The sequence below is a fragment of the Camelus bactrianus genome, chromosome 13, assembly GCF_048773025.1.
Source record: "Camelus bactrianus isolate YW-2024 breed Bactrian camel chromosome 13, ASM4877302v1, whole genome shotgun sequence".
Lineage (NCBI taxonomy): Eukaryota > Metazoa > Chordata > Mammalia > Artiodactyla > Camelidae > Camelus > Camelus bactrianus.
In genome coordinates, this window is record NC_133551.1 from 63,606,190 (window position 1) to 63,634,048 (window position 27,859).

The window sequence follows — 27,859 nt, forward strand, 5'->3', positions numbered from 1 at the left end:
TGGATGGTGAGCAACTCCCCCTGGCAGAGACAGGGAAGAGGTGAGGTTAATGGCATCTGACAGCCTCAACAGCCCAGCTTAGGCCTGGCAGCTCGTTCGCTCATTTGTTCATCTCACATCACACAGGGAACTGCGTGTGCAGAGGCTCTGGGGCTGGGAACTATGAATGTTTGGGGCCATGGGGGGCAAGGATGCCTGAGAAGAAAGAGAGGGTTGGAAAAGTAGGCTGGGCCTTGAGGGCTAAACCAAGTGACTGACTTTGAACTTTATTCCAGGAGCAACAGAGATCTACTGAAGATTATTCAGCAGGGGAATGACTGGGTCAGGTAAGTGTTGAGAGCCATCACCGTGGCTGTGTGTGAAAGGAGGTATGGAGGTGGGGGAGCCTGGAGGCAGAGAGACCAACTGGGAGGCTAAGTAAATGAGAGATGCACACTGGACTTGGTGATGGCGATGGTGGCTGATATTCCGTCCACTCAGAGCTTCTGAGATGTCCTGTGGAAACTTGTCTGTCTGGTCCATAAGAAAGTTCCCACAGGATAAGGAGCTGCTCTGGGCCCAGGTAGGAGGAGTAGGGGGTCCCTGCAGCAGGTGTTTCCTAGAAGATCCTTGAGGAAAACAGACCAGCCTAGGAAGAGAGAGCCTAGGCTAATGAGAGAGACATCCTGGGCCAGGGTGGAGTGAGAGGCAGTGTTGTCTAATGGTTAGAAACACAAGCTAGCATCAGGCACATCTCTCTCGTGTTCCAGCTGTGCCACTTCTTAGCTGTGTGACCCTAGAGAGGTCACTTTGCTACTCTAATCCTCATTTGCTCATCCATAAAATGTGAATGCCAGTAGGACTCACCCTTTGAAGCTGTTGTGAGGGCTGGACAAGGTAATGTGTTCAGCTCAGCTCTGTGCTGGTTACCTGGGAAGCACCCAACGTGTGAAAGCCCAAGGGGGAGCTTCTGGTTCTCAATGACCCTCAGAAACAGAGTCTGTTGCCAGGGCATGGTGGTCATTCTGGCTCTGCAACACCTCACCAAGCCAGGCTGCTCAAAATGGGCCAGCCTAGGCTACACACCACATTGAATTAGGCCAAGGGAATTCTAGCCAGAAGCAAAGAAATGATGCTTTGGTCAGCCTGGGGCCACATTCAGGGGAAACGTGCCATTTCTGTTCCCACTTTTTGTTTTTGTTTTTCAAAACCAGAGCATGTATTGCATGACTAATCATTGAAATCTTTAAGATAAACTGGATGCTGCAACAGCTGTCCTCTTGGGTTTAGGTGTCGTTCCCTCATGGAATCCATGCCTGAATCTGCGGTATATAATTTTTAGGTGCCTCATTCGACCAGTCCCGGTGGTATTTCATCTTTTAGCTTTAACACTCCAGTTATACTTTCTCTTTTGCTTGGCAGGGTAGCCACATTTGCCACAGGTCGACTTCTGAAGATGGTAGGCCTTAGATCCACATCGACGGCACAACGTGTGTGTCTTATTCTGACGCTTTCCAAACGATGACGTTCTGTTCGTCATCTAGCTTCTGCAGCCAAGACCAAAGAGGCCAGAAGAGCTCTGTTCCACTTTTTGAAGCATTAAGAATGATTGTCCTACATGACATTGTAAATTGACTATACTTCAATTAAAAAGAAAAAGATTCTCCTTACTCCAGAGGTCTCAGGTGAGAGTCTCTTTTATTCCGTCGATTTCTTCCTTAATTTGCGGGTGCTGATGTACTGCAGACTTCCCATAGTTCCAGTTATTGTGGTAAAGATTTTGTGTATGTTCCTTCATGCAGTCTTTACAGCAACTCTCTCAGGTGGGCATTACCTATTATTATTGTTATTGTCTCCACTGGATGGATGAAAAAACTGAGACTTGAAGAGGTACAAATGTACCTGGGTTTGTCTGACACCAATTCCTTTGCTTGTCACCACAACACTCACTTGCCTTATGGACAGGTCATTGGAAAGGCACCTAGGGCCCCCCAGCAACCTGTCCCCAGAATTACCTAGTGAGTAGAATGCCAAGGCTTGTCTGGACCAAAAGTCAATGAGACAAATAACCATGTGATACAGGGCCCAGCAATTGTCATAAGTCTGACCAAGGCATAGTCCATTGTGTTAGTTGAGGTCCCTTCTATAATGCATTCCTCTTAGAATTTAGTACAGGGAAAAATTTGTCTCCCAAATTACTGACCTGACTCTTCCAATTAGACTATAGCAATAGCTAACTCTTACATAGAATTCACCATGTGACAGGCCTGTTATAAGAACTGAATATGCTTGACTCATTTAATCCTCCCAATGACCCTGAGAGAGGTTTTATTATTATATTATCTCCATTTTTCAGATGAAAAAATGGAAGCAAAGAGAAGTTAAATAACTGCCTAAGTAACTGGCAGGGTTGGGCTTCAAAATAATACATTCTGGCTCCAGGGTTTGTGTGCTTAATGACAACTCCTTCCCATATAATTTGTAACTCATCTTATTTCCCTCTTTGCTTTGACTGCCAGGAAACTCAAAGCCATGGTTTTTGCTCTGTCACAGTTGCTATCCTTAGAAAACCTGGCCTAGAATTTCTGCTATACTTAGCCAATTTTTCATCTTTCTTCCCTCTTTTTCCACTGGCCTTTGTCCAGGCTTTCATTACTCCTTGATTCTTGCATTCTAATTATCCATCAGAAAGGCTTGTAGCTGTGATGGAAGCCACCTCAAAGCCCTTTTTGGAATAGACAGGACATAATGTATCAATGAGATGAACAGAGACTCTTTTTGACCAGCTGAACTAGCCAGACACAGATGGTGCTAGATGGATATCTTTTGAGCAAAAACCATGCTCCGTGATGTGGAGGATATAACAATGAACCCACGTTGGTCCCAGTGGCAGTTAAATTAGCTAAGTGCTTAATAGAGAAATCTTGAGATCTCAATGCCTGAACACTAAATAGAAGATAGTTCAATGTGGGCACCATTCCGTAAGGCAACTTGAGTGAAACCCAGGCTGGCCAAGGCTCTGCTATGTTCAACGTGTGGTCTCCCAGGTCCCCCTGGTGTTGGCATCCAGTTGGCAGATGGGAGAGAAAAGAGGGAGCTTTGAGAAAGCAGGCTTAGATCTTAACTTGGATTTGTCCTGGACACAGAACATGTGGTTTCTGCCCATAACCCACTGTCACATACTTAGTTGCAAGGGGTGCTGGAAAATGTACTCTGGGCTGCTTTTCTCTGAAATGACTCTATATGTGTAAGGGGAACATCTTTAGTGAACAGATGGCATTGTTTCAGTTCACAAGGAACTTAAAATAATTGAACTGTCTACCTATATAAAATGGCTAAGGAAACACACAATGTGTCTTACCGCCGTGAAGAGGGAAATAGGCTTTCTCCATTTATAAGGAACCATGAGCAAAATGAAGTACTGACGTTTTAGACCAAACATACTTGTCCAACAGGGGAATGGATTATTATGGGAGAGAGAGCGCTTATCATGGTAGGATGTATTGAAGCAGAGGCTGAATTTTCACTTGGCTGAAGGCACTGGAAGAAGTCAGGCTAGATGCCTCCTACTAGTCCTTCTAATGTTCAGCTTCTGTACAAGGCTGCAGAGTCATCTCTGAGCCCTTATTTTGTGTCAGGTTCCAGGTGGGGCTTGCGGGACATAAAAACAAAGGAGACAAGGTTCTTACTCAGGTTACTCACTGTGATGAGTTGAAGTAGGCTATCTGGGAAGTTGAAGTAGGCTCTGGAAACAGGAGACTGGCATTTAAGTCCCAGCTCTGGTGCTTTGTAGCTGTGTGACATCGGAGAAACCACTTAGCCTCTCTGGTTCTCAGTTTCCTCATTTATAAAAAAGGGACAATAATATTTTCATAGATTCTGAGGACTCAATGACAAGTACATTTACAGCATTTGTAGCACGGTGCCTGGTAGGCAGTAAGCATTTTATTGTATTAGTAGTAATATTTTTACTATGACTTGGGTAAGTCGCTTCATTTTTTCAAGCCTCAGTTTTCTCATCTATTTGATGGAATTAATCATCTTCCATCACAGGTTTGGAGTCTTGCTGTGTTGTGGGCTTAGCTTCCCGATGGGGTAAGTGGGTCGCATCATACCCAGGCTGTAAGGACGAGAAGATTAGAGACGGCAGTCGGCACCGTCCGGCACAGAGGAGGAACCCGAGTGAACAAGGACGCGATTTCCTGGCTGCGCTCCCGGGAAGGAGGTTTGTGCTGGGTCCCATCCCCCGGCCGGTCCTGCTCAGGAAACGCGGAGAGAAAGCCAGGAACCAGGCCTGCCGGGCCCCGCGGCCCCTCCGCGCCTCGCCCCTCCCCTGCCCCGACTGCAGGAAGCCGGCCGGCGGGAACGCCCTGCCGGGCGGGTGGGAACGGCCCCGCCGGCTTCCCAGGCCCGCGGCTGCGGCGGTGGCGGCGCGGAGCTGTCACTGCGGCAAGCGCGCCGCCTCCCCCGCCGCCCGCGCTCGCGCTGCAGTCCGCGCGTTAGGATCTCAGGAAAGTGCTGCAGCGCGGGTCCCGGGCGGCCGGAGCCGAGAGGCTGAGTCCTGCGGGCGCCAGCGCCCCACCCGGCACGGAGCCCACGCCGCAGGGGCTGCGCTGGGAGGGAGAGGTGGCCGACCCTCTCTTCTGGGAGGTGGCACTCTGAGGCCTGAGGGTTTGTAGGTGAGTGGTCCAAGGTCGTGGCCATTAAACAGCAGGGCCAGAATTCGACCTGGGGTCTGACTCTCAAGTCTGTGCTTTGAGTCTGGGGTCCTGGTCCAGGTTCTTGAGGGGCTTGTGGGGGAGGGGGGTTCAGGAGAACAGGAGCCCTGAATCTGGGGGCTGTTGATGGCCTCCCAGAGGTCTGTGAACCTCTTGATTTTGTGTATAGCATGTCGTGTGTTGCATTTTCCTTCAGAGTTTCAAAGGTGTCAGTGACCCAAAAAGGATTATGAAGCATCGCTTTCCAAGGCCCATGGGTTCCCGTGTGGTGGCTCCAGCTTTGTGGGGGCCTGAGTCCCTATGCAGTCAATGTAGCATCTTCAGAATGTCTCTGCAGGGGCCTGCTGTTACCCTAGAGGGACTTGGGTCTCTATAGGATCCCAAGCTCTTTCTCCTGGGTCTTGAGAATCTTCTCTATAGAATGCTGGGGTTTGTTTGTGAATTTGAGGTCCTTCTGGGGCCCTGGTGTCTTATCTGAGATTCTGAGAATCTCACTATAAGGTCCTGCAGTCCTTCATGCTGTGAGGTCTAAACGTGGGCCTCAGGATGCATATGAACACTTGCAATTACAGACAAGATTTTGTGGGTCTACCCTTATACATGTAGTTCCTGGGAGAAGTTTTCTGGATTTCACCACATTCTCAAAGGGGGCCCTGGTCTCCACATCTGGGAAAAAACATTGCTTTAGCATATCCAGTGTTAGACATACCTTGCTCCCTTCTCACCAATAAGAGCCAGGGATGAATAAGAGGGAGGAGATAAAAGGCAGTGTTGTCTAGCAGAGGAGCATGGTTCTGGAATCAGGCATTTAGGGTTAAAATCCTAGCTTTTCTACTTACCAGCCTAGTGACCTTGAGCAACTTTCTTAACCTCTCTGAGCCTCAAGGCCACCTTCTCTAGGAGGCCTTCCCAGTGTCCCAGATTCAGTTAGGTACCCACTTCACATCCCCCAAGCCCTCATTGCAACTGGCCTGATACCTTGTGGGATTTAACACAATTGTTAGAAGGTAATTGTGTGTTTAATGTTATCTTGTCTCTCTACTCCACCAGTCTTAAGCTCCAAGAAGGCAGGGACCTTTGCTGTCTTACACATGTTAGGCTCTCAGCCATTTGTTATGAAATAAATAAAAGTGAAGGAATGGAGGGATGCATGCCAGACGCTGCACTGAGGGCAGAAGGGAATCACAGTCCCCTCCTTGAGGAGGTCCCAGGCTGGTGAGGGGAATAGTATGAGTTTGTGCAAGGAACGCTGTCCTAAATGTGTTAGTGCGGGCTGAACATTAATGGGGAGAAGCACTAACAGGGAAAGCACCAAGAGATCCAATAATGAGTGAGACTCAGTCCTGGAAGAGCTGACATAACTTCCCTTTGAATTATGTGTTATAAGTTACAAAGTGCTTAACTTACATAAAATATCCAGATATGTCCTTGCCCCACAGAGATGGGTAAACTGCTGCTGGGAAGAGTTCAGTGACTTGCCCAAGGCCACCCAGGCAATCATGGCTTCCTGAGTGCACACTGGCTTCGGAATTCAACCCATATCCTTCATTTAAAAAAAAATTTTTTTTTTTTTTATGGGACTAGAAAGGAGTGTATGAGGGCACACTGCTATAGACAACAGGAGGCCACACAAGCGAGGCTTGCCTGCATGAGCCAGCCCATATCCTTTAGGAATTAGGTTTTGTTGTTGTGAAGATTTTGGTTTAGATCCCTAAATGTGAGACTTCGGGCAAGTTTACTTCTTTGAGCCTTGTTTTTCTAATCTGCAAGATAGAAATAATGACCCTCATACCCGTATGATGCTTGATTTATAGTAAAGGATCCATATGTGTTTGTCAAATGAATGAATGAAATATATGTGTTGGTGGGTGGTCTGAAATGTGACGGGACTTAAAATCATGCCATTTGGGGGATGGCAGGAGAAGTTGAGGGCAATTTTATCCCTCCCCACTTTCACTTTCTGTGATTTCTGTGAGACTTAGCACTGATTTCAACCACGTTGTTCTAATTTATTGTTTGCAAACCAGCAAAAGTGAACCAACCTCAGCTTGGTTAGCTTTCTTTTTATATGCATCTTTACTGCCCTTTTTCTGATGACCAAGTAACACATCCTCCTTGTAAAAAGTTTAAATTGCAGAAAGATATTGAAGACGATGAAAATGCAGGCAGGTTTAGGCACTATAGGTACAAGATGCTGACAGATTGTTATTCCCTGGGAGGTGGGGGGTGGGCCACAGGACAGGGAGCAAAATTCTTCCTGCTTAAAAAAAGTCTCTCCCACCAGCCTTGCCATGGTTCCTAAGAGTTCTGTTTAGGAGCCTTGACTCTGGCCGTAGCATTGAAAGTTCAAGTGCAGCTAAGAGCTGGGGAGTGGGGAGAAAGTGAGAATTGTATGGGCAGGGTCTTTGCCTGGAATGCCATGAAGAATGAGATGGACCCTGTGGGATTCTCTATAGCAGTACGCACCGTTGGTTCAGATGTCTATTGCTGATACACGTTGTAGCTGTGTTTTTGATCCTTTTCTTCTCTCAGCATTCAGTAGAGTCTTTTTTGAAAATTCCTGCCACACACACAAACACACACACACACACGAAAATTAAAGCAAAAAGGAAAGAAAAAAAAGGGTAAATGCCTCCTATTTAGTTCTCTATATTCTCCATTTTAATGCATATATTAAGCATATAATTTATAATTATGGGTTCCAACTACTCCTGTAATTCTGCAATTTACTCTTACTCTTTTTTAACAATAACCAGTAGACACCTTTTCTTGCCTATTCATGAAAATCGACTACATTCCTTTTAACAACTGAACTTCCTGTGGTCGGGACTATTAGCCCTGCCTCCAGCCCAGAGGCCAGCACATGAGAGGTCCTACTGGGAGGGCATGTTGGAATAGTAAGAGCTGCCACCATATCCTTGCATGAACTAGGTACCAGGCTCTGAACTAAGCTCTTTCACGAGTTCTTTCATTTGATCCTCACAGCCACTCTATGAGATAGGTACTATTATTATTCCCATTCTTCAGGTGAGAAACTGAAGTGCAGAGACTTGAAAGTCCAAGGTCACAGAACTGGTAAGTGGCAGAGCTGAGATTTGAATCCTGATTGGTCCTGTGCCAAAGTTTTTGCCTTGAATGAATGAATAAGTGCTTGATGGTGTCATGGATCCCAGAGAGAAAGTTCTGTCTTCAGAACTTCCCCTGTATGTCCTGAGTTCTCTGCAGTGCTTGGAATCAGCATCAGCATATAGGAGGGACTGAGTAAAATCCCTTTCTTTGCCTGTAGCAATCCTGTGGCTATGCCTTCCTTTCATGGGAAGTGGCATTTTTGAGTCTCTTATTCTAAAAATAAGCCACAATTCGTTAGGGGCCCTTGAGTACCAGCCTGGGTATTTTAGAACAGCCATTTGCCTATCCGCCTTACAGGAAATTAATCAGAATCCCAAAGTCCTTTCCCTCTTCGTATAGGCTAGCACTCTGGAAATATCCTGTGTCTTGCTGCAGCTCTGCTAGAAGAGTGTGGAGGTGCCAAGGACAGTTTAACACAGACCCATCTCTCTGTAAGGGAAAGGAGAGGAGAAAGGCATGAGGGAGAACTGGGTCAGGTCTGCTGCAAAGAATGAGAACTTGAAGATGTCCCAAACCTGGAGGAGTGCTGAGTGATAGAGGCATTCTGGGGTGTCAGATGCGACTCTGTAGAATCTACCTGGGGTCTAGAAACTGGAGTTTCCATTCCAATGGCAGTGCTCTGCAGGGCCACTTTCAGTGAGCCTCTTCCTCTCTCAGGACCTCAAAGTCTTGCATTATGAAATGATTGGGTAGATTATCACTGGGGGTGCTATGTGGTGTTAGGAGGTAGAAATAATATTGATGATGATAATAATAATGAAAATAAGAACGACAGCTACATCATTTGTGGGACACTGTGCCTAGTGCTTTCTACATAGTGTCTTATGTAATTTTAAAACAAATGCTACAAGGACTATCTTAATCTCCTCATTTTACAGATGAGGAGACTGAGGCTCAAAAAGAGCCAGAATATGGGTGTATAATCCCAGGGTTTTCTGGCGTCAGAACCTGAGCTCCACAAACATGTGTAGGTTCTGACCTCAAGGGAGTGAGGAAGTGCTAAGAAACAAAGGGGAGGACAGTTTGACATAAGTTAAAAATGTGTTCATGCCCACATGAGAGTTAACACAACGCTATGGGTGTTCAGAGGAGAGAGAGACTCGGCTTCTGGCTGGGGGAAACTAGGAGGAGTTGTAAACTGAGATGAGACAGCAACGGAAGAGCATGAGCAACAGGGCAGATGTGGGAAAGCAGTGGGTGTCCTAGGGGAAGTTTGGATAAAGTGTGTGTGTGTGTGTGTGTGTGTGTGTGCGCAAAGGTAGGAAGAAATCAGGCCAGGCCAGGCCTTTGGCCTGTATTCCATAGGCAATAAGGAGCTTACACAAGAGATGTCTCAAGAGACCAACTATGCTGCTACAGTTGGAGATGAAGCAGCCCTCAGCGCATCTGTGTTCCGGCCTGTGAATGCAGCTCTGTGCCAGTACGTGGGAGGGCATCAGCCAGGAGAGCGTCTCTAGCTGTGTCCTGTACCAGGCTGGGTGTGGGTCTTGGGTTCCCTTCAAAGGTCCCACTCCCCGCTTCTCTGGGCCCTAGTTACCCTGCACATAGTAGGTCGACAGGAAATATGCCATAAAATTATTGGAGAAGGTGAAAGTGAGGAACATACATGGCAAAGGACTTGTCTAGGATCACACGAGGAATTAATAGCATAGCCGGGGACTGGAACCCTTGCCTCCTGAGATCAAGCTGAATTCCTTTCCCACATTTGCTGAGTAATAGAAGTAGTATTTGTTGAGAGATTACTCCATACCAGGCCTTGGGCTAAATACCTTTACAGGGATTATCTCATTTAATCCCACAATCCCCTGAGTGCCCCTCTTGAAAGCAGGACATCTTGTCTTCCATTTCGATTTTCCACCGCGCCTAGCACAGGCCCTGGGCATCTAGCTAGGCAGGCAATAAAAAACTTGGAAAAGTCCGAGTCCGGGGAAGGGATTGAGAAAGACGAAAGGGGCGGGACTGTTAATAAGCACCGCCCCTCTAGAAGATCCCGCCTTCCAGGACGCTGACGTCACCCACTGGCCCCGCCCCTCATTGTCAGTCCAGGGGAGCCGGAGGAGGCGCCGGCCACCGGGATCCGAGCGCCGCAGCCTTTGGCGGGCGGGAGCGAGGGCCGGAGCCGCTGGGGTGAGGAGTCCGCGGGGAGGCGGCGGGAGCGCGGCGCGGGAGGCCGGGCAGAGAGGAGGGCGTCCCTAGGGGGCCACTTGCCCTGCCGAGGGGTCAGGGCACCCAGGGGTGACCGGGCAGAGCCGGCGGGCGCACCCCGGGGAGGGCTGGGGAGGTGTGGAGTTGAGGTGTGGGGAGAGTTTGAGAGGAATTTCGGAGAAAGAGCTGGGGAGGGGAGATCTTTGGGCGAGACCTTGAGAATTCTTTGGGAGTTGGAGATTTTTCCTTTGGAGGGGGAGGGAAGGTTCTGAGAGACTTCTTGGTAGGAGCGACAATCTGAGGAGAAATGTTTGGGGCAGAGAGCTGAGGGGACTTCTTCGTGGGGGCAGAGGAGAGTTTTAGGTCGAATTTGGGAGTCGGGTGGGGAAGGCGCGCGGGGCCCGGTGGGGGCAGGGAGCGGCGCGGCCGGGCGGGGGGCCGGGACCGCCGGGGAGGGGGCTGCGCGGGGCCCGCGGGCACCCGGGGAGGAAGGAAGTGATCTTACAGGAAGAGCCCGGGAGCTCCCGAGGAGGAGGAGGAGGAGGAGAAGGAGGGAGGTTTGGGAGCGCTCGGGCCGGCGTGCGTGCCGGGCTGCGGGGCCCGGCGGCGGGGCCGCGAGCGGGGTGGGGAGGGGTCCCGCCACTGCCGCCGCCGCAGCTGTCCGCCCGCAGCGCCGGCCCGCGTCCCGGTCGATGCTGGTCTCTCAGCCAGACCGCTGGGCCGGGAAGGAATTCGAGGCATTCGCTTTGTTTAAGTTGCCAGTAGACAGTCCTTAGGACTAATTAATGGTGGAATCTGCAGGGGGACGCGGGCGAGCCGGGCCGGGGCCGCCCCCCGCCCGCCGCCGAGGTGAACTTTCCGCAGCGCGCGCGGCCCGCCTCCCCGCGCACCCCCACCCCTGCCCGTGTGGTGAAGGAGCCATGGCTTCCCGAAACGCAGGAATGAAGTGCGGTTTCTGGGGCCGGTGGCCTCGGGCTGCGGAGGCTGCCTGCAGGGAACCCGGCTTCCCGGGGCGGCTGGGTTGGAGGTTCGGGGCCGGGTAGCGCTCCCTGGGGTGCCTGCGGTTTCTGTTAATAACCTTGGAGGAGGCTCTGCGAGCCGAGAAAGACCATCTTGCTTTGGAGCATCTGTTTCTTCATCGCGTCAGCCCCTTTCCTAACACTGCAGAGCTTGTTGTGGCTTGTTTCGGAAATGCCGAGACCAGTGCTCACACTTGAGGGTGGGAGAGGGGAAAAGAATAGGCACCCCCCCTCCCCAAATCCCTGCAATGTGATCTCCGGAAAGAGACTGCTTGCAGATTCTCCGTCGTACCTTCGTTGACTTGAATGACCTTGGGAGAGAAGAATTATGCTTCTGAGCACCCGGCGCTTTATCTGTCGGTTAAGGAGAGAATACTCTTCTGGATCTCCTTTGGGGATATTTTGAGAGGTGGGGTTTGTTCAGGGCATTTTACAAACTGCTGCAATTCTGGCCTAAGGAGTTGGATTGATGTCAGCGCCCGGGGAATTCAGATCACCTATTAAGATTTTACTACCTCAGATTAGGGAGGGGATGGGTTTGGATTTTAGGGGGATGTTTCTCTTAAGAGACTCTGTACAGTATGTTCCAGATGGTTTTTTTTTTTACTTTGTGTGCAGCTTTGGTGGCATTCATGTGGTTAAATTGAATAAGACCCGTAGAAAAAAATTCTTCTCTTAGAAATAATTCTTTTGCTCAGAATTCCCCTTGGGGCAGATGAAGGTTTTGCTCAATTTACTCAGAAGAATTTTCCAGGTTTCTAAAATTAAATTACTTCTAAACATAGTAACTGAAGTTTGAAAAACTGGAAATGGTGGGATGGGAAGAGAGTAGATTAGCTATGAACAAGGCAGCAAATACAGTTTCATTGTTGTCCTGTTACTATCAGGGATTGTGAGTTAGCCCTAATTACTGATATTTTCTTACTCTTAAATAATTTAAGACCAAGAAAGGGACCTAATATTGTTGAGCTGCCTACTTTGTGCCCAGTAATTGTGCTAGGTGGTATAGATCTCATAATCCTCACAACATTGTAGTAGTTGTCATCCCTGTTTCACAGATGAGCAGACTGAGGGTGACTTTCCTAAGTTTATGCATACAGCTAGAAATAAGTGGCTGGAATTCAAACCCAAGTCAGTATCTAAGGTCTGTGGTTATCTCCACTATGCATATTGCGTTGGGAACCAGGAAGCCTGATTTCCAGATCTTTGACTCAGCCACTGGGTCAATGTGGATCCTAAAATGAGTCAATTAAGTCTGTTCCCCAATGATACTGCCTTTTCTTCCAGCAATGTTGTCAGTAAGCTTTTGATATTTTCTAGTTTTTTTTTTTTTCGGTAGAAAGACAAATATAAAAGGCTGTGGTAGTGATATGTCCTATATGCAGTAGGTACTTAATTTTTTTCTTATGATGGAAGCATTTGTATTAAAATACAGAGCATAGATTTCATTTATGTGGTGGAAGCTCGTGGATAACTAATGGTACTTCTGTAGAGGCCATCAGTAAGGTGTCATTCATGATCAGAAATGGAACCATTTTTCATGTAACATGGCTTTTTGGCATAAGCAGTGTTAGCTTATGAATAGAGCACATTACTTAGCTTAGGGATAGAGCACGTCACATATAGGTAGGGTCCAGAGAGTCAAGCTGAAAGATTTGGTATAAACTTTGATGCACGTAATAGATGCTTAGTAAATATTTGCTGGATGAATGCATGCATGCATTTAAAAAAATCAGCTTTATTGAGGTATAATTTACATACAGTAAGATTCACCAGTTTGAAGTGTACAGTTTGTTGAGCTCTGACAAATGTACAAAGTTGTATAATCCCACGACCGCCTTCATTTGTTTAGCTGTATGTTATCTCTTAGGCATTAGTTAGCACAGTGATCCCTGGGAGTGTTGTGAAGTTTCTATCTTCAGAATCAATACTGGTGAGATCAGAGGGAATACCAGAGAGTCAGTGTGCCAACTTTGTAGGAAACAGGGAAACCTTAGGTATTTGATGGTGAGGTGCATGAGAAGAGTAAGAGAGGGACACGTGTCAGATCAGTGGCAAGATAAAATTTGTGAGGAACCAGGTTTTCATTACTTTTAGGACAGGGATTACACTGTGGGGAAAAAATTACCTGAAGATTTATTAACAAGTTGAACTTTTATTTTTGTTTCTTTTTTGAAATGGTACTCCTGAAGTATAAAACTTTAACATCTTTGGCTGTATTTAAGAAGTGTTTTACATATTATGGTTGTTCGAATAATTCTTAAGGGTGGGGATGCTATAAAATGATTAAAGGCCTTGCCCTTCCACCTATGAGAGAATATCCTTAGTGTTAATCTCTAACTTGTTTTAGCTAATATTCCACAAAGGGAATACATTAGATAGAAATTGTGTCTTGTTGGGAAAACATAGGCTATTTTTTCCTTCTTATAACTTCTCAAGTCACTGAACCTGTCCCAGTCTGCTTTAGCTCAAGTCTCTGGCTTAGAAAATGCTTGAAACCTCTGAGTTATTAGAAGCAGCCTCATTTTTATCTTACTCCTCGTTTTTCTTTATCTGTTCTGTTTCTGTATGTTGACTCTTTTATGATCCTCTTCTCTCACCTGTGAATTTTGAGAATGGAAACCCATCAACCATCAGCCCTCCATATACCATTAGGAAATAATAATTAAATAAAAACACCAGTCTACCAGCTCAACATTTTGGGTGGTGATAGAAAGAAAATAATAGCTATGAGGTAGTCATTATCCTCTTTATACATGAGGGAGCTAAGCTCAGAGCAGTTGTTGCCAGCGCTAGTGGCGGGCAGATGAGCTCAGATATGATTGGTGCTCAAGTTGAAGATCTTTGTATTTCATTACACTCTCTGTTGTATTGGGGTTGGGGTGGCAAGGGAAGAGCTTTGAAAACACCATATTAAAATGTAAGCTAAAGGATAACAAGCATTGCTAACCTTTTTAGGCATTACTTTTTTCATCTATTCCTTTCTTAATTTCTAGAGATACCTCCTTATATTCTAAGGAATTTATAGGTCATCTTTTATTGTATAACTCCTTTTCCAGACCCAGCATTTGTTCTTTATAAACATGGTATTTTGTATTCACTGGCTGTTTTTACTTACCCTTCCCCCTATTTTATATGTATCTGAAATCTTCCATCAGGTTAGTCTGTCAATCAAGACCTTCCATATTTGCATGAGCTCCTCTGTTCCCATTTTATCTGGACAGAGTAATAATTTTTAACATGCTATTAAAAACTTGCAAAAAATTAGAAAAAGTATTAAACTTCTAATTGAAGTATGTAATTTTTATATGTAGGAAAGTACACATAAGAGTACAATTCGATGATTTTTTTTCACAAACTGAATATACCCATGTAGCCAGTACCCAGATCAAGAAACAGCATTACTAGGACCTAGAAGCCCCCACTGAGTTCCCTTCTAGTTCCTGCTGCCCTTTCATCCACCCAGGGTAATCACCATCCTGACTTTTAACAGCAATAGACTTGTTTTTGTACTTCTGTGAAAATGGAATCATTTAGCATATACTCTTTTGGGTCTGGCTCCTTTTATTCAACAGTATGTGAGTATGCAGAAACTTTTAATGGTTTTCATTGGGGCTTGGAATAAAATCCACATTCAAACTGTCTTGGCCTTTAATGCCTTGTGTAACCTGGCACTTGCCTACCAACTTCATCTTATGTCAGTTTTGTGGTCCACTGTGCTTCAGTCACACTAGCTGCTTTATTTTTAAATGCAACAAATTCGTTCCTACCTCAGGGCCTTTGTATGTATGGCTCTCTCTTCCTTGAACACTGTCTCCCCTGTTCTTTGTCTGGGTGCCTCCTTCAAGCTTCAGCACATGATTCAGAGATACTTTCCCTCATCATCTTACCTTGATGGTCCTTTCCCGTTATTCTGTATTACTGTCTGTTGCCTTTCTTCACAGCACCTGTTACAATTTATAATGATACATCTGCTTGTGTAATTACTATGTCTTCCCCACTAGACATCACAGGAGCAGGGAACTCATCTGTTTTGTTCACCAGTGTATACCTAGTACCTAACACAGTGACTGACATATAGTATTTAATAAATATTTAATGACCACATTCCCAATTCATCACCTTTGTTTCCATTATAATTTGTCCTTTTCTCTTATGCTGTTTAATTATTTCATTTTTTCCACCCTTCAAGGCTCAGCTCAATTCCCCCTCTTTGAAGTCTGTCCTGACTTTGCAATAGTAAATCTCTCTTCTCTAAAATTTTGTGACATTTATTGCTGATAACACCTGTTCTTGGTTAAGTCACTCTAGCATGTATCTTATCTACCAAGTTGGATCAAAAGCTTCTTCCTCAAAAATCTTGTGGCTTGTAATGCCAACAACACTCCTTTGTGTTCTTGGTTAATTTGATTAGCTTAATTACCTAATTTGATGAGAAGCTAACTTTGTCTTAGCAGGTACTCCCCTCAGTTCCTTTCACTGAGCATTGTACATAGTAGGCCCTCTTATGAGTCTGGAAAAGGAGTTATACAATAAAGGATGACCTATAAATTCCTTAGAATATAAGGACATATCTCGAGAAATTAAAAAAGAAGTAGATGAAAACAGCAATGCCTAAAAAGGTTAGCAATGCTTGTTATGCTTATGTATAGGTAACAATTTTAATTTCTCAGGCTTATTAACATTTTAATTAGAATTCTGCTTAGTGTTTTCTGTAATCCAAAGGCCAAGAGTGCCCCCAACTGCTTCAGGTGCTTAGGATGTGAAAGTACAGGCATCCAGTCCTGGTGTGGACATTTCTTTGGAACCTGTCACTGGGAAAGAACTAACTATGCACAGTTCCTTCCTGGAATGACGCTTAATCAAGTGCATGCCTAATGCTCTCAGATTGGAGTTATTAACTGAAATGAGATACTAGGTAATACTCATTTGAATTGCTCTGTTGAATAACATTTTATTTTGATGTCGACAATGAAAAATTTAAGCCAATTAAGTCAGTTTAAAGCCACCTTCCCTGACTCACCAGTAAGTTATTTTTCCTCTTTTATTACAGGTAGAAGGATACATGTACTAATTTTGTATATGCTTGCATTAAGCCAGTTTAAATGCAAATTTGAATTAGTAACTGATATGGTTTATTTTAATATACATGTAACACAATTGAGTGATAAATGTAAATCTGTTTTTTAAGAGGTGCCTACTATGTATTTCAAAGCAGTCATCATTTTGACTTTTCTGATGGAACTAGATCAGAAGATTATAGGGTAGCTTAATAACTGTTTTTATGGAAACATTGGAGCAGAGGTTTTCAGGAAGTTTCTGAGAGACATTGGAGTCATTTTTTTAACTTTAATAATCTTCTCACTGTTATCTCATTCTTTAACCACTTAGAAATAGTTTATGAAATCAGCCTATTTGCTTTTTAACTTTTATTCCAACTAGATCAAAATAAAAAGTACAGGTAGAACACATTTACATTTATCCATACTTCAAACCACTAATAAGCTTCAGTAACCAGAAATTTTCTTTTGAAATGTGAGAAGACAAATGATAAACTATGTGAGGAATTCATTACAAAAAGTAATTTTCAGAATAGATTACAAACTTAGTACATGTTCAGCCCAGTCTCCTACACTTTATACATTCAGGGTAGAATTGTTCCTAAGATTGGCTTCTAGGCATCATGAGATTGTGGAGAACATTTCTGAATCATTAGATTTTATTCAAGTAGAGCCTTATTAATGTGGCTTATTATATTCTGATTTTTTGACAGTTGATTACTCATTTGTGTCTTATTTTTATTCTTTGACTATTTTGGTTAAGTAGCACCTTACCTTGTAAGGTTATTTAAAATTCTCCAATTCCAGTTCTGTAGCCTCAGAAAACCTCAGTTTCCTCATCTTTAAAATTGTGAGAGTGGTTGTGAGGATTAAATAATTTAACATAGAAAAGTACTTTTAGGGCGGAGGGTGGGAAGGGATAGACTGGGATTTCAAAATTGTAGAATAGATAGACGAGATTATACTGTATAGCACAGGGAAATATACACAAAATCTTATGGTGGCTCACAGAGAAAGAAATGTGACAATGAGTGTGAATATGTCCATGTATGACTGAAAAATTGTGCTGAACACTGGAATTTGACACAACATTGTAAAATGATTATAAATCAATAAAAAATGTTATTAAAAAAAGAAAAGTGCTTTTATCATGATGGTACATAAACTGTTAGTCATTATCTTGGTTTTATCATTGCATTTTTGTTTGTCCAAGGAATAGAACAAAAATTCCCTCTTTTTATTATTTAATAATTAATATCCTTTAGTCTAAAAGTCAGGTAATATTCTTTATGTACTGGCAAACTAGAAGAAACACAAGAGTTTTTAAAAGTCGAATTTTAACTTTATTAATTTCTGATGAAGCTAAGCAGCTTTCTCAGTGACTAGTTTGATTTCCTTTATGTTCCTACTAAATAAATGTATATTTAAGAGGCTCATCCTTAGCCCAGACGTTGATTATATGATTTTAATTGGTACGAGGGAGAGAGAATTTCTGGATATTCTAGCTAGCTCTTCATCACTTAAAGAGAAACACTGCAACTGAAAATTGGGGCTATTGGTAACATATGACAATATTTAAACCATAGCTTTTTTTTTTTTTTTTTTTTTTGCAGCAGGAGATAATTAGGTTTATTTATTTATTTGGTTTTTTCAGTGGAGGTACTGGAGATTGAACACATGACCTTGTGCATGCTAAGCATGTGCTCTACCACTTGAGCTATACCCTCTCCCCTAAACCATAGTAATTTTTGAAAAGTATTTATAAACATTGTCTGGTTATAGAGTTTTGGGATAGTGATATTAATATTGTTAGCTATTTATTTTTGCTTATTCCAGGTATAGATCTTAAGTCATTATTATAATTAACTATAACACTAGTTATAGTAGCTATTTGTGAGATATTATCCTAAACATTTTATATGCATTAATTCATTTAATCATTCATTCAGCAAATATTTATTGAGTGCCTACCATGGGTTTAATTCTTACCACACACATGGAATAGGTATATTGTTTATTACTTAGCCCCATTTCACAGATGAGGAAACTGGGGCACAGAGAAGCTATGTGTCTTGTCCAGTGTCACAAAGCTGTTGAGGGTCAGATTTAGAATTTTTTTTTAGAATTCTTGTTGCTGAAATCTTGGCATGAATTACTTCTATCACAGATTTTTGTCTTTAGTGGGGGAACAGTAATCAAATTTTGAAGTCTCTGATAAATAAGTTATAGTCAAGGTAATAAGAGCAAGATGTGTTAGGCTAGGTAAACTATGCTGGGATAATTTCTTCTCTTACCCCAAATCCATCTCTTAAAAAAAATAGTTACAACAAAAAATAACTTTAAAGTTATTTCTTTTGGAGAATTCCAATTTACCCAAGTAGGTGTGATCCAAATGTAAATTTTCAAGAGAAGTGGATATTAATAACCTTATTAAACACTGTTCCTTCAGAGGCATTCTGGGAGCAAATGTTATGGCAGCATGATAGTTTAATTGTTCAATTTAACAATTTCAGTCATTAGCCACAGTATCACGTTGCTGCTTTTACATAGATCCGGTATGCTCTTTGATTCCCATTTTTATTACTGTGTAGTTTTACAGTTATCTCTGAGGGTTATCTGTAAAGTAATATGACTGCTTTTTAAAAACAAGTATAAGAAGTTTCCAAAATGAGAAGTACTTACATATTTATTTTAATGAGATTTCCAAACTGAAATATTTGGTATACTTCTTTTGAACTTGTCTGTAGAGTGTATTGCATGTTCTTAATCCTAGTAGAAGTCTTCATTTGTGAGGAGTTATATTTAATTTAGAGATAAGTCTGGTGAATTAAATGAGTAATTAACATTGTTTTTGGTCATAAATGAGATGCAGTTCTAAAAAGTGGAGACTAGGATTTTTTTGCGTGTGAGGATTGTCTTTGAGAATCTTACAAATGGAGTTTCAAAAGAGTTTTGAGCCTTGGTGGCATCGTTGCAGGAGTCTTGCTTCCCAAAACGACTTGAGTAACAGCACTCATTTTGAACCTCTATGGATAAAATAACTACTTGAATATAACTTGTTTAACTTGTATACTATGATTGATTTGAAATTCTCTCTAATGAATGCATTATCTTATATTAATACTAATATGGTCTGATTTATGGCCTTTTAAAAATTAGTCCTTTAAAAAAGAGGGAAAAGGAACATTTTTAGTTTGCTGAGAGGCAGATCTGTATGGGAACAGATTTGAACTTAATTATAATTAAAAAGTGGAAGATATTTTCCCGACCTGCTTACCAGGGCATTATTTGTGTAGGCTTTCTACAGAGGCTGAAGAGTTCAGATAGAAAAATGGTGTCATCCAGCTTGGTCTGACAGCATTTCCTGCTTCTAAACGTAGTCTCTGGTTTTATCCACTTTCAAGTTAACTGGAAAAGTTAAATACTGAACAAGATAATAGAAATCAGTTTTTTTTCTCTTTAAACCCTGGAACAGCTCTATCACAAATGTACTGACTTCCTAATTACCTGGGATAATTTATCTGGTTTAGGACCACCTTAGTTATTTATATCTAATATCAGTGAATAAGCAGCTCATTTAAGTCTTATACTTAAATTTTTTTCTAAGGATTCTTTCTCATTGAGGACTAATAATAGTAAAACCTAACATTCGTTGACTGTGTGCCAGCCACTGTACTTAAGTGCTTTTTGTCTTTATTTAATCTCCCTCTTAGCAACCCTTTGGGGTAGATACTGTTAATTATCCCCATTTAATAGATAAAAAGTCCTTGAGATATGAGATCAGTTTGCCCAAAGTCAACACAACTGCTGAAAGCCACGCTAGGATCTGACTCCAGGCTTGCTCTTAAACGTTACGTTGCTCAAGCCAGAACACAAGATGATTTTATGAACTGTGTGTATTTAAAAAAGATCATTATTCCCTAAGTAAACGAGGTCAGCATTAGCTTATATTCCTTAGGATAGGAAGAATACCATTTTTAGGTCTTGATAAACTTAAAGATATAGTAAATGTCTTAAATGGATGACTGTTACAGAATATACAGAAGCTGGTTGAACATAGAGGATAATTACAAATGTAGTTAGGCTGTTTGTGTAACAAAGTAATGGTCCCTGGTGGGTTTGTATTAGAATACCAGTTTTTATGCTTTTTTCCACAGCTCTACTGGAGTGTAATATGAGATATCCTTAATATAATTTGATAAAATTATATACTTTCCAACATATTCTACAATTTTTTTGGTAGGAACTTGAGGACTGATGATTATGTTATGCTATTAAGACTAGATTCCAAGGCAATTTGAAAGAGACTATGAGGATCTTAAAGTGTTATGATGGAAAAAGAGAGGGGTAGGTAGTGAGGCAGTTCATGGAGCAGGGAGAAATAATAAGGTAACTGAGGGATAACATTTCAGATCATAAAGGGAGGCAAGAGGAGTGGGATTTGAGCAGAAATATTGGGAGGTAGGTGGTTGTTAATAAAATAGGTACGATCCAGAAAGGTGCAGAGAATTTTAGGGACGAGGAATGGAGAGGAGATAAAGAACACTGGCCTTTGTTTCATACTTGGTTAGTTTCACATCAAATTTAAAAGCCAAGAATTTTGTTAAGTACAGTACTTGATTTATATTTAACCCAGGCCTAATTAATGTGGAGAAAACAAAAAAACAAAAGAAGTGCAATATTATAGCCCTTGTTCTTAAAGAACTTAAAATTCTCATTGGGAGGGGGCAGTACCTAGTTTGTGAAACAGTTCCATTAACAGCCTTGGACCATACATAAATGCCAAAATGGACGATGTAGACTTGTGGTTTCAGAGCTTGGGTTTCATAAAACCAGTCATATTTCAAAAGAGGTTTTTGTTTTCCAAGTAAGGACATGAAAATGAAAAACCATCTTCTCATCTAATACCACCATTTTGTAAAAGATGGAGCATTTAAAAACAGAAATGAAAGCGCATCATCTCAGATGAAGGGAGTTTTTTATATTGAATAATTTAGCCTTATGAAAAGTTTACTTTGGTATTTTTTGGTGAAAATGACATTGAATCTATGATACAACGGTGACTGCTCTAGGAGGTCTGTTACACTCCTAACTTACGTCAAAATGACAGGTAATAGTTTACTGAGATTAGTCTGGGCTGAAGTGGTCTGTGAGGGCTTCTTGGAGGCAGTTAACTAGAGTTTTACAGTGTTGGATGAATAGGATTTGAATAGGCAGAAAGGATGGGGATGGTTTTTGAGGCCAGGGCAAAGCAAGAGCATAGATACTGAGATTGGAGCAAACTTGTATTATTGATTGGACCTGAGAGTACTTATCTGATCCTATAATTGAGTTTAGGTTATGGACTAGGAGGAGATAATGTTAGTGAGGAAATGATCAATCAGATTATGAACAGTCTTGAAAGTTATAATGAGGAATTAGGACTTGATCTTGTCAACATTTGGGAATCATTGAAAACTTATTAAGTAGGGCCATGACTTTATAAACTTGGAGTTACAGACTGATTAATCAGGAGGTATTATGTAGATATTAGAAAGGAGGCCAGTTAAGAATATTTATAGAAATTCAGGTGTGAGCACTATTGAGACCTGAATTTACCGAGTTAAAAAAAAAAAAAAGATGTATTGGAGAGACGTTTTGAACAAGAGATAGAACTTGATCATGTAGAGAAAGTAATGATAACTCAAAGATTATAGGATCAGAAGAACTGAGGAGTGTTTGTGATCTAGTTAATTGAAGTTGGGAATGGGGGCAAGACATAGCCTTTGCCTCAGATTCTCTGCTAACTACTTTACATTCATGTGTTTTTACAACTCCATTTATTTGAGATATGTTGAGAGTCTCTGCTGTTGCCCTGGGAATTATTGGAAGTTAAAAGATTTCCTTTGTTTCGGAAGTAGTACTTACTTGGGGAAAAACAAAACCAAACAAAAAATAATGTTTGAAACCACTAAACATTGTATAAATTCTTAGTTATGGAATTTGTATACCAGCAAATAACATCATCATTAGTTAGATTATCAAGTGCAACGGAATTTTGGTGATGCATTTGTTACTTTAGGAATTTTTTAAACAGAATTTGTCCTATGTATATTAACAGTAGGGTAGCAATAAACTGGTTTACCTTGGATGGCTTAATTTATAATGATGTTAATTTAACATAGTCTTCCAATTTCTGTCATTGCAGCATGTTTTAGTAGAATACATTTTCTGCCATTTATTTAGCATCTACTGTGTAGCAGATACCTGATGTCTGTTGACTAATCTTTACAATGACCTCATGAAATAGGTACTATTATTCCTACTTTATGCATAAGGAAACTGAAGCTCATGGGGATTTAAAAATACCTCTGAAGGACTGGTAGAGTTAGGACTCTAGATCACCATTACACAAATCCTGTGTTCTTTCCACTGCTCTATTTTTGGATTAGACCTCATAAGAATAGGAATGAAGTGTGGGTCAGTTGAGATAACTGATTAGGCAGTAATTCAGATCAGTGAAGTGGTACCAAAATGTTAACTCGTGTTATCTATCCTTTTCTATCCTGTGTGGGTCAGGGTGGGGTGGGGTGAGGTCTTCTTAAAAGACCAAATATGGTCTGTAGCCTTGATTCTAGTCAATTACATTCACTTATCTTTTGGATAATGTCCTTCATATCCTTTTGTATGAGGAACAAATCCTTATTAAAAACAAATGTTTGATTCAGAAAACAAGAAACCCCCAAATTTTTGACACAGTTCAGCAAATTGCTAATCTTGGCAAATGAAATGAAAGGAAGTTTCAGGGTTCAGCTTCTGGGAAAGTGGAACTGAAGATCATTCTACTTGAAAATGTAGTTAGTCCTGGAGACTCACTGTCAGTGATATTTAGCACTTTTTTGGTGTCTGTTCCTCTCTCTTCATTCCTCCATCATCTGCAGCCATACATATTTCTTTACCTTACTATTCCTATGTTTGCCGTTGATAATTACTTCAAAGTTCTATTTTTACTATCTCCTCAACATTATAAATCTAAGCCCCATCTCTTTCCACCTCATTCCTGATGTTCCTTTTCCAGCTGCTTCTACTGGATCTGGTAGAACCAGTGCACAAACTGTGAGTCAGGTCCTAGGTTCTTAATCTTTTCTCCCAATATTCCCCCATCTCTTAACCCATTACTGAAAACAACTTTTTTTTTCCCTCTAATGAATACTATTATTCCTGTTTTTACTGGTTAAATACTCTGTGTCTCCTTGGAGAGTGGGGCTTAATCAGTATACATATTTCTGGTTCTTCACTGTTGATTCCAGACTGTTGTTTTTGTGTGGCTTCTGATTTTTCAAAGATCCTACCATCTGCTGTCTCCATTTTCATTGTGTTTGGTAACTTTTTAGGACCCACATGGATCGCTTTCCCACTCCATCCCATTCCCTAGTACCCACTTTGTCTAGTACCTCACTTTTCTTATCAATTATTCTCTTTCTTGCATCTATAGCTTCATATTGAGTCTTTCCTTTCAGATTATAAGTACACTAAGTTCTTTTCTATCCTAAAACAACTAAATAAAATCCTTCTGCCTTTCTGTCACTTACAGTTATTGCTGATTTTTTCTTTCACTTGAAAACATCTTTTAAAAAAGGCAGTATTCTATATACAGCTTTTCTTTCTTTCTTTTTATTTTATTTTTTTTGGGGGGAGGTAATTAGATTTACTTATTTATTTTATTTTTAGAGGAGGTACTGGGATTGAACCCAGGACCTTGTGTATGCTAAGCATGCTCTCTACCACTTGAGCTGTACTCTTCTCCCACCCCCACCCCCCTTTTTTAAAATGGAGGTACTGGGAATTGAATGAGAGTTGAACCCAGGGCCTCCTGAATGCTAAGCATGCACTCTGCCACTGAGCTACATCCACTCCCCTGCAGCTTTTTCTTTTACATTCACTTGCTCATTCTTTAATACCTTTCCTGTCTTGTTTCTGTCCTTAACATTTGACTGTGAAGGCTTTTTCAGAAGATTCAGTGTCCAATTCAAGGATTTTCATAGCCTTAATCTCTTAATCCTTAATCTCTTTCTAATTAAACTGTTGATCATCTTCCCCCTTGAATCTCTGGTTTTTGATTAGGAGTTAAAAATGTGTATTTGGCCCCATCTAGCCTGGTAGGGCCATTTTGTCTGGAAGTTGGCTGGCTACTGTACTCTGGTGTTCATCGTGTGGCCTGTACTGACAGCAGAGAAGGGGTGGAGCACATTGGCGCTCTGTACCCTGTGGACTTTTAAGTAAATAATTGATTTGACTTGCCAGTCTTTCTTTGCTCTCTCTTCCTTTCTCCCTGATCCTGCTGTGTCTTGTGTGTAGAATGGATTCTGGTCTTGCCTCTGGTTAAATACTAAAAACAGACATGTCTTTTTTAGAGAAGACTTTTGGAAAGAGTGATATGAATTGAGTTCTTTGGTAAACCATGTGAGATTTGAAGTGCTCCAAAAAATTTGGAAAAGTATAATGAATATCAGTTAGTGGCCTTAATGGGAAAAGTTTTATGTCTTCTCTCTTATTTTAGTATGATTTGCATGGAAAGTTATTTCTGCAAAAACAGATCCGATTCTATCACAGCAAAAAAAAAAACTACACTGAGAATTTCAGTGTAATAGAATTTCCAAGCCTCATTTATTTTCAGGAGTATTTGCTATAGTAACACTGTGCTGTGACAGTCCCCTGGAGATCATTAAGATTTTGACCTGAGTTTGCCAAGGCAGTTTCAGAAAGTTGCAGAGATTGCCAGGAACGAGCAGCATGAGCAAATGTGGGTTAACCTGGTAGAGATGTCAGAGGGCTAGTTTTTGAGATGACATGGTTTTCTGAGAAGGAAGCAGTACTGAGTAATGCCACTTTTTTTGTTGTTGTTTTGTTTTGCTATGTTGGATGAACGTTGAAGCCTTGCGTCCTAAATTTTTTTCATCCTTAGAGATTTGAGTCATTCTCTGTCCTCTGATATTTATCACCTGCCCTGACAGGAAATGGAATTATTCAGCCCTAGAAAGATGATAAGGAGCTTTGGACTGGGTTTGGAGGTCTTTGTGATTATCTAGCTATATAAACTTAAGAAAGTCACTTTATCGTTGGGGCTTCAGATTTCTCAAATGAGAAGTTGGAGTAAATAATTTCTAAGAAGATACTGTCATTTTGATCTGAGGGGTTTTGCAGTATGTCATCTGACATGTAAGAAACAGAGTGTGGCTCGTATTCTTCGTGGTCGACGTTGTCTCTGTTTTACACGCGAGGACGCTGAGGCACAGTTAGGTAACTCGCCTGTACTGCTGTTAAAAGTGACACACTGTCTGTAACTCCAGAGCCTCTGTTCTGCATGAATGTATCTATTACATGCTAATCTCAGAATGGGTACAGATGATAGTGTGTGGTGGTGGGAACAAAGTAGAATTTAAATATCTGTTGAATGTTTGACTAGGTTATCGTGTTGCTTCCTTAAGCCACATGCTGTAATATTCTAACATAATTTTCATTGCGCATTACATTAGTTTAGAAATATACACTCACAACTATTGACCAATGTGGCCTGCGTTTGACTTTCAGCTCTACCATATATATTTGTGTAAACTTGGAAAAGAATTCTACCTCTTTGTGCCTCAGTTTACTTATCTGAAAAATGGAGTTAATTGTTATCTGCCTGATAGCCTTGTTATGAGAAATAAAGTTTATGTAAAGGGCTTAGGATGACATGAAACAGACATACGGCAGATTTTCACTATTGTTATTAGATTATGCTTTTAACTTTTCCAAGTACTTTAAATACCATTTATTTCAAATAACATTCCTATGAGAGAGGTAAGTTCTGGAGTCTAGCATATTTAGTCCCATTTTACAGATGAGAAATCCATGAAGAAACTTGTGTAAGGATACCAACAAAATTAAATGGAATAAAACTTAAAAGATTATTTAATATGAAAGAGAAAAAAAAAGGTTTGGGATGAGTGTCATAATAGTCACCTCTTTTATGTAAGTAGGACATACCTGAGGTATTTGGAATGAGAAGGAGAATCGTTCCAAGCTACTCGTCTCTTCTGGTCCTTGATGCTCTTCCTGCTGTTAGAAGGGAGATGGGGAGGATGTTGCTGCGTCATTCCTGTGTCCTAGTGTAGCCATCTAGCAAGCTGAGAAACAACATTTGAAGGGTATCAGATTCACTGGGAACTGAGAAAACAGCTTACCTTTTCTATGTGGGAAAACAAAGTAAAATGAGTGGGAGATGTGAGCTACCAGTATTGCTGTCATGTGAGTTGCTTCATGGATTTAACTCTTGAGATGCTTCAGCTGAATCCCACTCTGTCCTGTGTTAGTTTACTGCAGCTGTTGAGATGCATTTTTGGGATAAAACTGCTTCTAGGTAGGGGTGTGTGTGTGTGTCTATGTATGTGTGTGTATGTGTGTGTTCCCTTATGCAGTGTGTTAGTGCTCAGCTGTCAGCACCTGACTTTGCTGCAGTATGTACTGCATGATCTCTGCATTGCTGTAACCAGATCTTGGTCTGACTTGCCCTATCCATCTCTTTGATGAAAAGATTTCTTTGCATCTCTCCCTCAGGAGTCTGCTCTAGTCAGCTGGAGCATTGGAGGCTCTTCCCTACTCCTTGGAAAAACCTGAAGAGTTTTTGAGGAGTCACCTTGTGTTGGGGTTTCTCTTGGCTAGGATTTCTGTAATACATAGAAATGATGCCTTCAGCAAATGTGTGTTATGTCCGTTCACGTAAGAGACTACTACTACTAGTCACTGGAAATGCAGAGAATAAACACTGAAGCCTAAGGAATGGGACTGAATAATGGTTAAGGATAGATGAAGCTATATGTCTAGAGGAAGAAAGCTTTAAGATCAGGCAGACCTGGATTTAATTCCCAGTTCTGCCTTTTATTATCAGTGTGACCCCCGGGCAAATTGCTTAAACTCCCTGAATCTCAGTTTTCTCATCTACAAAATAGAAATACTAATAATACCTGGTTCTTAGGGTTGTTTTAAGGATTAATTGAGAGAATGAATTTATGACCTCAAACAATGCATCGGTATAGTACTGTGAGCTGTTTCTAACCTTTCTGATGTTGAATTCCTCATTAAAATTGATACTAGTTCTTAGCTCAGGTTTGTGGTAAAGATTAAATGAGGAAAGCAAGCAAGCAAGCTAGCCAGCCTGGCACATAGACTTCACATGTGTGAAAAACAGCTGAAGCAACCGAAATACTACAGGCAGTATTTCTTTGGAAGAAGCAAGTTAAGATGCTTCCCAGGTCATACCAGCACCAGCACCTGGTCAGTGCTGCTTCAGCAGACTGGGTTACTCTTACTGTGCTGAGCTAAAGATGTGTGTTTCTAATTGTATTCTGCCCAGGACTCATTTTTTCCTCAAGTTTATCTCGAAGTCCAGTCCCTTCTTTTTTATAATACATAAGCATACTTTACTCAGTTGCAAAGATCAGCTTAAATTTTACCGTGAAGCTCTCTTAGAAGTCCAATGCGCTATCCATTGCATGATGGAGACACCTCATGAAGCTCTCTTAGATTACTCCGGGGAAATGATTTGTCCCACTTCTAAGTGCCATTAGGACACTTAGCATGGTCTGATACATATAGCATTTTTTTCTCCCATTATCTGCTTGGAGAGAACTTCTTTTCATTGTTTAAAATCTAGTTTAGACATCTTTTCTCCAACCTTTCCTGACTCTTTCGGTACTTTGTACATCTTTTGTTGTTGGATGTATCTCATTGGGTTATAATTATTTACTTACCTTTGTGTACTTACAGTTGACTGTGAATGTCATAAGAA

At 41.6% G+C, this 27,859-nt stretch overlaps 1 protein-coding gene and 1 pseudogene across 10 annotated transcripts in view; one reads left to right on the forward strand and one right to left on the reverse strand.

The window, feature by feature from the left end:
- Positions 1-1,214: 1,214 nt before the first annotated feature.
- Positions 1,215-1,625, reverse strand: LOC123617497 (large ribosomal subunit protein eL37 pseudogene; annotated as a pseudogene).
- Positions 1,626-4,395: 2,770 nt separating this feature from the next.
- LUZP1 (leucine zipper protein 1) overlaps positions 4,396-27,859 on the forward strand; it is a 108,552-nt gene continuing 85,088 nt past the window's right edge. For 8 of the 10 annotated variants that reach the window (XR_012511399.1, XR_012511395.1, XR_012511396.1 and 5 more), the window contains exon 1: positions 9,798-9,953. The gene's annotated coding sequence lies outside the window, so the exon portion shown is untranslated. Of the gene's footprint in view, positions 4,659-9,797; positions 9,954-27,859 lie in introns of those variants that run through there. The other 2 variants (XM_010957386.3, XM_074377213.1) reach the window with 2 other exon arrangements.